This window comes from Vidua chalybeata, chromosome 3 (assembly GCF_026979565.1).
Source record: "Vidua chalybeata isolate OUT-0048 chromosome 3, bVidCha1 merged haplotype, whole genome shotgun sequence".
Lineage (NCBI taxonomy): Eukaryota > Metazoa > Chordata > Aves > Passeriformes > Viduidae > Vidua > Vidua chalybeata.
In genome coordinates, this window is record NC_071532.1 from 86,526,570 (window position 1) to 86,537,403 (window position 10,834).

Consider the following 10,834-nt stretch of genomic DNA (forward strand, 5'->3'; position numbering starts at 1 on the left):
CAGCTCTGGAAGACTTTCAGTCTTTTCTCTGTCCTAAAAGTATAGAATAAAAATGCCCTTTCTCAAAAAGAAAGAGGAGCAGTTCCTAAAATTCCTACATGATGAGGGCATTCTCCTAAATTAAAAGAGATTTGAAGACATCATTTTCAAGTCTCATGTTTTAAAGTAAATATTTGAACAAAATATCTGCTCTGTACAGATAAATAGTCTAGCTACAGCACATTCTACAGTGCTAGATGATTATGATGAAAAAGTACAAGAGGAAACAGTATTTTTTTTGTTGGTGTCATGCCATAATATAAAATTGTTAAATTATCACTAATCAACAGAACAGATAATGCAAATTGTCAGAAAGATGTTTTTGTCTGAGAGTAGTTCAAATTTCAGTAAAAATTCTGGGAGCTGAAATCAGCTTGGAGACAGTGGTTTCATATTTTGGAACTGAACTCCTGGCTCATCAGGGAGGATCTTGTAGATAGGATTAGTAGGAAAACTCTCATTTGGTAAATTATGTTGGACCTCAGGTGTAATAAGGGCACAAACAGGTGGCTGCTATTTCTTGTATAGGTAGTTTTGAATTCTAGCAGGGGAAACTGAAGGAGTATCGAGAACAAAAACATAAGTCTTCAGGGTTAAATTGATGGTATCAACACTTTTAGGCGTGCCTTTTATGTTCAGTGATACACCTTAAAAATATTCTGAATCTATGTCATGATAAAAGCTATATATGCATCAACCCAGTATACAATCTTGTTTCCTTGGAAGAGAAAAATCATAGTGTACTTCAAACAATCCCCTGTTCTGGAGATCGAGACTGCCTAAGATTCAGTATCATGCATTTCAAATCTGTCACTTAACACACCCAGGAATCTAGGCCTAGGTTATTTTTATTTTTAATATTCTTCTTTTCTGTGATTTTATTTGGAAAATGTGCTCTGGCATCCCACAGGGGAAGACAAACTATTCCGAACTCTTGTAGATGGAATAAGAGAAGAGACTAAATATACTTCCTTTCATTACAAAAAAGTTTTAAATTCTTTTATTGAAACAGACCAAAGAAAAAGTATAAATCTCTGCCACCATTTAGATAAGAACATATTTGTTAAAAAGCATCTGTAACTGAAAAAAACTTCCAACCTGATAAATTTACTACAGGAATACAGTGTTCCTTTATTTTTCCAGCATTATGCAAGGAGTTTTGGAAAGACACATTAGAATATATTTTCATACCTTGACATAAAAGTCTTGATCCCTTATTATCAAAAACTTAACTGCTTATTATTCAGTAGAAATAAGCCAAAATGAATAAACCTATCCATGCTGTGGACAAATGGTTCATATATTTTACTAAAAAATAAATAAAGACTACATGTATATATAGTTTAATAACAATTAAAAAATGTTATTAATTAATAGCAGTAATACTCCACTTCCCAGAAAGCCACAAGATGACATCAGAGAGATCATCTACTTATCTTTGAGTACATAACACCAAAGGTTTCTTCTATATTAACAAACTAAGCAATTTCAGATCCTGTTTTCTGTTCCTGAGGTAGCACATCCACATATGGCCACATCTGTAAAATTAAAATATCTTGGCCTATTAAACCAGAATCCAAACTGTATATTGGAAAATGCAAACATAACTATTATGTAAGGAACTAAATGTGGAGAAAACCTGCTTTAGGGAAAATCTATAAACCCCACCTTTTTTGAGATGAGATTTCTGACTCAATTTCTCTAGCTCTTGATGGTGTAGCCAAGTAGAGGTGTAAGCAATAGCAAAAATAAACCCAGTTCTGTGTCAATCTGAATGTCTGGATAAAAACAATTCTCACTTCTTTTATAATTACACTGGTCCTAAAAACTGAGATTGCAACAAAATGCCCTATGCTTCCGTTTCTCTAATTTGTCAAAATCTCTCTGCAGGGAATGGAAACAAAAGTAAAATTTAAATGATATAGGGTTTTTTTGTTAAAAAAGCCCAACCCAAACCAAACTGCAATCCAGTGATGAAAAATCATGCCCAACAAAAAAATATTCAATATTTTCTTACAGGCTTTACATAAAAAGGTACAACTCTATTTACTGTAAGATAACTAAACTGATAGTTGTCAGATCTTCAACTCTTACTAAATAGAGTATAAAAATGCTAATCACTATGTCACATATATAAAATATTATAGCACTATGATGTATATATATTACACAATGTCTGAGTTATAGGCATGACAATACAGAATATGACAACATGAACCAAGGTTCCTTGAAGTGCTTATTTTATTATACTTCATATATAATTATATATACTGAAGGACAAAGATGAGATGGGGTGAAGTGAAGTAATATCTGTATAGATAAAGAGCTGTCTGCTCTAAGTTACTACAAACGATAAATCTATAGATAGTTCACTGATGTCTGTTCCTACTCTGCTTCAAATAATATTTTCTTGAAATTTTGCCAGATTTAAGTTTTGGTAAGAAAGTATTCTGAAATGCTTTCTGTTGTTCATTATTTAACATTTTTATGTATGTTCAAATATATGCATGTAGCAGTGGAGTGAGATAATATATATATATATATTATATATATATAAAATATGCCTGAAAGAGACCAACTTTTACAAAGAAACAGAAAGAAATGGTGCATAATAAAGTGAGAATAGAATTACCTATAGATAGTCCAGGAGTGGGTTTTTTTTTTGAGAAGTACGGGAGCTTAAAGGGAGAGCATGGAAGAAGTAATGTCTGTTGCAAACCACAGGACTGACAAAATGGACTGCAATATGGATGAGCACAGAGAATTTTTCTTCATATGATATCTACATTGATATACTTCTTATTGATGTTTTGTTAAAGCTGAGGCCTGAAATACTTACCCCCACAGCCCCCTGGAGTTACAAGGCTAGCCCAGATCTTAGAGAGCTTTGGGGGAAATATTTGAGGGTTAAGGCAAAAGATTCCAAAAGAGGCTCTAACCCCCAATGTGGTCCAAGATGTTTATTCCTGGAGGTTGCCAGGGGAGGAAGAAGGAAAGAGAGTGAACAATGGAAGAGCATGGCCTTTTCTAGCCTCCTGCTCAGGAAAGGACAATTGGCTCCCAGCCAATTGGGTCCAGAAAGGAAGGAAGGATTAAACTAACATGGTTACAGATACAGGGGTCTCTGGGGGGTCAGGGGGTGTGTAGGGCGGGGGTGGGGGGAACCATTCCCCAGAGCGATGCAACAGAGGCGCAAAACAAAAGAATGTTGGATTTTTTTGCTGTTTTTGGTTTTTTTTCTGGTTTCTTTCTTTTAACAGAGTAGACAATACAGGTTAATTTATTGAGAAGTGTGACTTAACCAGGATAGGAGATAATTGTAGTATATTACCCAATGTTTTGTAAACTATGTTGGACTGGATGTTTCTGTCTTGTTCAAAAATGCAGCATTTCAGTGGGAAGCTGAAATAATGTTTTTTCATTGCTTACAGTTCTGTGTGGTCATCAATGGTAGACCTGAAACACACTGGTCATTCAATGATCCTTGTGAGAGTCATGGTTTCCTTTGATGTATAAACAGGTCTCATTGGCACTAGAATGACTCAAACCCCAAACAATTTGACACATGTATGGGAAAAAAAAAAGGCACAATTTGCACATCATAGTTCATTAGGACCCAGTGCAAGAGACATCCAAGGGTAGGACTATGTGTGACTGAGATTTGGGAAACACCAAATATATGTATATATCACTTTTGTTACAATAAAGAGGTAGACTTCAGAAAAATGGTTATACATGTGAGAATATTTAGACGTTACATATTTCCCCATTTTACCCATGAAGCACACTGCTCAACCAACATAATGTCATGTTCCCTTAATATATCCATTCATTTGACATATGCCTGTAGATCTACAAAGATTTTTTTTTTTGTAATTCTATGTACTAATAGCAATATATTTACCAGTTTTCAGATCAAATGTAAGTAGTATGTATACACAGGCACACATGTAATTTAATATCCATTTTAGTGTCTATAGGGTCTATAACAGTAGAAATTACATTAATAATAGAGCACTGGCTGGGAGTTTCAGTACTAGAAAACTACAGTCTACTATACTGCATTTGATATATTTGATTGTGCTCATGGAGCTGAAACACATAAACCAAAATCAAGTTAAATTTCTAGATCAGAACATTTGTCTTATTCACAAACCACTGATCATCTGCTGCTACATATTCAAAACTTGAAGTATCTGAATTATCTTGCTTATCCTGGGACTTTGATTATACCTCTATTACTTTCATTTTTCACATTAATCTATAGCTGGTATAACTGTGCTGTAGTAGTTCTGAATTCCCCAAAGTTTCTAAATGAGAAATGATTCAGTTAATCAAAAGTTTTTAAATTATAGTAATTAATAACCTGATGCACATAAGAATTAGTAGTGAAGTAATTTCCTAAGAGGACAATTTACAGCTTGGAATGCTAACTATCTTGGTAAATTGAGCCAAATATAAGGATCATAGAACCATAGAATGGTTTGGATTGGGAGGAGCCTTAGAAATCCTCTAGTTCAACCCTTTTGCCATGGACAAAGATGCTTTCCACTAGACCACGTTGCTCAGAGACCCAGCCAACATGGCCTTGAACACTTCCAGGGATGGGGCATTACAACTTTTCTGAGCAACCTGTTTCAGTGTCTCACCACCCTCACAGTAAAAAAATTCTTCCCAATATCTAACTTTACTATCTCAGTTTTAAGCCATTCCCCCTCGTCCTTTCACTACATACTTTGGTAAATATTCTCTCTCCATCTTACAGGCTTTTTTAAGGAATTGGAAGGCTGCAATTAGGTCACCCCAAATCCTTCTTTTTTCGAGGCTGAACAATCCCAACTGTTTCAGCCTTTCCTCAGTGGAGAGATTCTCCATCTCTCTAATAAGCTTAGTAGTTCTTCTCTGGACTTGCTTCAGATAATTTGACAGAATTCTGTTTTTCCAAGATATGATTAAATCACATTTAAAGATGTTTAACATAACTTTTCAGTTTTTCTTTTATATATTTTTACAAAGTACAATACTTTTAAAAGAGAACAAATCTGTCATATAGTATAAGTGAGTGCCTATTTTAACCAAGTCCATTTATCCTTTTCAATATGTCTCACAATGGTCTTTCATCGAAAATATAAAATAGTTGTTTCTTCAAAGCAGATCAATTTACATTCCAGCCATGATACCTAGCCATAATATTCACAATAAGAGCTAAAATATTTTAGTGTGCCTTATTGTCATGCCCTTTCCAACTATTTTTCAATGTCATATTTCTCACTGTCCCACTATAATTATGTATGGCATCTTTAGAGTGGAAGCAAGAATGCAATGATTAACTTAGATTCAGAAAAGCATTATGGCATTCATTGCTGGTAAAATTCTAAAGACTAGTGCGGCGTGGGTTTTTGCTCTCCCCGGCTGCACGCGGCTCTTGGGAGCCCGGCTGTGGCGTAGCTTCCACATGCTGCCGGGGTTTGCTGCCGCGAGTTCCCGGACACGGCTCCATGTCTCGGGCGTGTGGGCTGGCCAGCCTCTGTTGCCGTGCGCTAGGGACTCGGCAAAGAGGTAAGGAATTTGTCCATTTACTCTGTGCTTGGCAGGAACGGTTTATTGGTCACGTATGGCGCGGTTCGATGGAAAGACGCGACCGCTCCCAGCACTCGCATGGGAGAAAATGGCGCCTGACTGCCGGCGGGATAGGGCTTTATGGAGGGGCGTGGCGAGAGGATCCACGGCCTGCCACCCAATAGGGGCGGCTGCTGTGGCGGTGACGCCAGCAACAGCGACCAACCAGAGAACCCCGCAGGGGCGGGCACCGAGCCTTGGGCTGAGCGGGACCGTGTGGCTCGGGGTGGCCAGCACGGGGTTTCCCGGGGCCGGACGGCAGGGTGGTTACAGGAGCGGCACAGGGGTAAGGATCTGGCAGCGGGCAACATGGAGGCAGAAACTGCGGCGGGGGGAACAACACGGGGGAAACGCGGGATTACAGAACTGGACTTATTTTAACATAAATTAAAAACCCTAATCTAAACCCAAACTCTGGATGCAACAGACTAGGATATGAATTTCACCTAACAGTAACTTCAGGATTCTTCAGGCTTTGAAGTTCAAGGCTGAAAACACAGATGTCTTTATATTTTCTTTAGAAGTTCCATAAACAACAACAATAACAACAAACAACAACTAAACAACAGCAAACATCGATCACCTAAAACAGCAAGACTTTATTCAAAGGTCTCTGATGCAGTGAATTTTTGAATCAGAAACAAACTCAGAGAGACAAAGAGAACAGAAATGTTATTTCTAAGCAGCTCTGCCCCTTCTTGTGCATATCATCATTAAGAGTTCCTCCTTCCAAAGAATCATTTCAACTGCTCAGTGACCTTTTGGGTTCTAGTGACATCTTCATGATTTTCCCTTGGCCTGTTTGTGGCCTAGGAGGCCATTGTGCTTCACAGTCTTCTCAGCAGTTTTTCAGCCTCTGCTAAAAATTCATCCCTCCACTCTCTCACTCTAACTCTTTCATGTTCTTTTTTTGCAAAATGCTGTAGTCTCTGGAGAATGTCTAAGTATACCTGGTTGCTTTCAAGAAGTGAGTTTCCTTGGTCTTCACAGAGATGATAAAGCCGTTCTAATGTTTATGACACATGCATTCTGAAAATCAGATGGATAAAACAAAAGATACCAAGGCACCATAGGTCACAAAGATTAAAAGTGCAAACTAATATAAAATTATTATATTATAATAATATAATGCAATTTTTGTTTTGAGCATGATGGACTAAAAGAGATTTCAAAAACCGGATGTGCATTTTTAAGGGAAAGTACTCTAAAAATATTTCCTTTACATTTTAACATAGACATAAATGCTGTCATTTCAAATTTTTTTCATTTGTTTTGCTTAGTAACTTCCATTAATAATTTCCCCTAGTTCAAAATATTTGGAATAATTTTCTTTAATGTTTTCCTGAACCCTTCTCTCGAAGGCTCTTCAAAGCTCTTCTTTCAAATATTAGGATGTAAAAAGGTGAATGTACATGCAGTAGTTTATGTTCATATACCATATATACCTTTAAATAATATATCCTGTGGTGGGAATGCTTTTGGTAGGAGGTCTTCAAAGCTATTTCACAATGTATACTGTATGGGATATTTTATTGGTTTTGACAAGTATTACATATCAAAGGAACTGGGGAAACAGTCTAAACCAAAAAAACTCAGATACAAATTGGCGAGCAGCTTGGTCTAGAATACAGGGGAATTTTCAAAAAAGTTAGAAAGTAGTTAATTGGTGAAATGTTAACACATTTTATTTTGATTATTTAAAAAAAATTCTTCTCCATTCAAAGCACTCTATTTAAAAATAATCCAAAATGTTTATATTGATTGGTTTTGAATGTTTAATTCAAAAGGCATTAATGCATTTAATCCAAGATTACCTATATTGACTCCAAATTAATATTATTGTGTTTTTTTTTTTTTTTGACGATAACTACTCTTTATCTTGAACTTTCTAAATCTTGCTCAAAAACCAATAGAGAGAAAACATCAGTGATGAAGTTTTATTTTGACTATGAGTAAACACTTAATACTTTTTTTACCAGTATTATTTTGGATCCAAAGAGAAAATATTATAGGGAAATTCATTATAAGGAAATTCATAGGCTTCTCCTTGCTCTGGCCAGTTTGTTTAGTGAGAGACTTATTTGTTTGTTTGTTTGTTTTTAAGTTTAGTTTAGTTTAGTTTAGTTTTGTTGGGGTTTTTTGGGGATAGTGGTAGAGGGAGTGCTTGGCCCTACTATTGACATAATCAGAAATTCCCTTTGATGCTAATGGAGAGGTCTGTTGATGGGGTTATCTTCATGTTTAAAATACCTAAGGCTCCAAGAGATACAGTCTAAAATCCCAATAGGACTGAACCAATCTTTAACCTTCAAAGCCATATTGATCAAATGATCTTGTGTGATGTTTGGTTTAGACCTTTGAAATGGCAGTCCTTTCTGCTCTATTGGGAGAGTAAAGTTGCAGTGGCCTTATCTTTGAAGGAAAGGAGTTGCTTTTGTGAGTACTATCAACAGGCTTTCCAATATTATTTAGTGGGAAATATATTTGTAAAATTCCTTGGAACAGAAGACCCTAAATTGTCTATAAAATATTATTTCTGTGTGTTTATATTAACTCCCCAATGAACTAATATCCTGGAGCTCAGATGAATTACCAAACAAAGAGACACATTTGATAGAAGAATCATGGGTTTTGTTTTCAGAGAATATATTTATTATATTTGTTAATCTACAAACAATCAACTAACCACAGAGGTAAATGAAGTTCAGAAAGATTTTTGAAGTAGAAAGAGACTTTATAGAAGACAATGTTGACCAGACAAACACATGCATTTTGACAGGTGATACTTTACAGTTCATACTGCCTGTGTTCAGAAATACTATTTCTGAGTTGTAATAGCATTTTAAAACTTTTATCACAAAATAAAAATATTTACAAAACTAAATTACTGAATATGAAATTTAATAGTTCCAGGCCCCTGTGAATCTGGAATTTGTTGGAAATCTTTCCTCTTTGGATCCTTTTTTAACAGTAATTAATGAACTTAAAACACATGAACTTAAAATGGTTTCATTTTTATAAGTTGTCAGTTTGAAGACAAATTATTTCAGGAATCATATATATATATATATATATATATATATATATATATATATGAGTAAAATATTTATCAGACTAAAATGTGGTATTATTTTTATAAACTTTACATATTTACATATTGAATAAGGGTATAGGAAGGTTAGTTACCTGCATTGAGAACTTCCAGGCAGATTCTGTTTCATTTTTTTTTTTTAACATTAATATAAATTCTTTGTTATCAAATTAATATATTTGAGGCAATGAAAGGATTCCTCTGATAAAGCAAATTGAAAACATTTGGAATCCATTCCTATTTCTTATCAGCAGCATGCTGTCTAGTCCCTCAAGCAGACAATCTCTAGTACAATACCATCTGATGCTGTCATTAAATCCTCAGCGTCAGGTTTCTGTAGCAACAGCAGAGCTCTCTCTGCTTCACTGTCTGCATGTGAAACCCAATCTGGAACAAAACCAGTTAATCTTATGCTGTTTTTCTACGTTTATTTGACAGCTTAAATCAGAAACCTTCTGTAGCTGGAAATAAATGGTAAGTAGCAGTTAAAGTTTGTGATTATTAAATTGTGGGGCTGTATTGTAGTTGTTGATGTACACGCACACCAGATGGTGGCCTGCTGTATTCATCATCAGATTAGAAAGATAAAGTCTGGGCTATATGTAGGCCCACACACCAGCTTAAGAGTTTACTTTGTAATGCATAATAGCTTTTAGTACTTATTTAAAATAGCAAATCTTGAAAAGCTTTACTTTGATTTGATTATAGATATGACAGGATGAACATATTCCCAAGGTATTTAAAGTTAGTTTTGATGTTACCGTTTTCACACTGTTATTCCTCTCCAGGCCAATGATAGCAAACCATATACAGGTTATATCGAGTTTGCTTGGTTTAGGAGTTAGTGCTCACAGAACAGACAACTGTTTTTGACTCAAAATATGCAATGGTAGTTAAAAACTGTGACCAGAAATAATGTATGGCTTTCTTACAGAAAAAAATGCAAAATGTTTCTGAAGGGAATTTAGAAAGTGAATGTTGTACTTATTAGCATATTCTAAATAAAAGCTTTTCTATGTTCACTAAAACCAAAGTGTTTTTCAAAGATATTTTTTTTTCATTTCTAAAGCAGACAAATTTTCTGAAAGCCATTTGAAGCCCAGACAACTAGCATGGAGAGTTCCCATATCAGAGGAGTTTTGGGTTTCATTTTACTAATTATCTATTCTTTCCCATTATATTTTTTTAATCTTGTTGCAACGTATGATTTCAAAATATGCATTATTGTTGTAATGAATTTTACTTAGATACAGTATCCATTTTATGAAAGCAATATCAGTTCAAAATGTAGTTGATACTTTTTTAAAAACATTGTCGTAAATAAGCATGAACTACTGTAATTTTGTGGTGAACAAAGTTTGATCATGGTAAGTATGAAAGCTATGGCATAGGTTGAATCAAACAGCTGCTACTGTGCCTTTATTGCTCAAGTTAAACTAAGACATTGTGCCTTTATACTTCTGAAATATACTTCTGAAGACTTGAAGAAAAAAGGCAACACAGGTATAGTACGCATTTTTGTTTATACACATATGAGAATATGTTTAGTTATATTTTATTTAGAAGGGACATATCTGAGATGAAGAGATATGTCCAAATGCTCTTCCAGTCCTATACTGTATCAAGTATCAAGAACTTTCACAGAATCAATATTTTTACCTTTTTTGAGGCATCTCCAGATATGACTTCTTTATATATTTGCTTTGTACTAAAATAATACCATTATGTGTTAGAGTAATCTTTATAAAACTGTGAATGTCATTTAAATTATAACTATAATTTCATGTTTAATTTTTAAGTGTTTTGCTAAATAAATCTGCTGACTAGTAAGAAGTCTTTGAGAAGTTTCACTAACATACAATATTCATCTAGTTCAGGGTTAAACCTCCTTTCTGAAGAAATCAGGACAATCACAGTAATTTTCCAAGGGCCTTTTCCAATTAATATCAGTGGTAGCCGGCTTTTACTAAAGAATATCATGGTATGAGAGAAAGCATAATCACATGAAAAGCACATAAATATTCACTAATAATTTTGCCAATAGAAAGATGGTTGAATATTTGAGGATAGATGGAAACATAATTT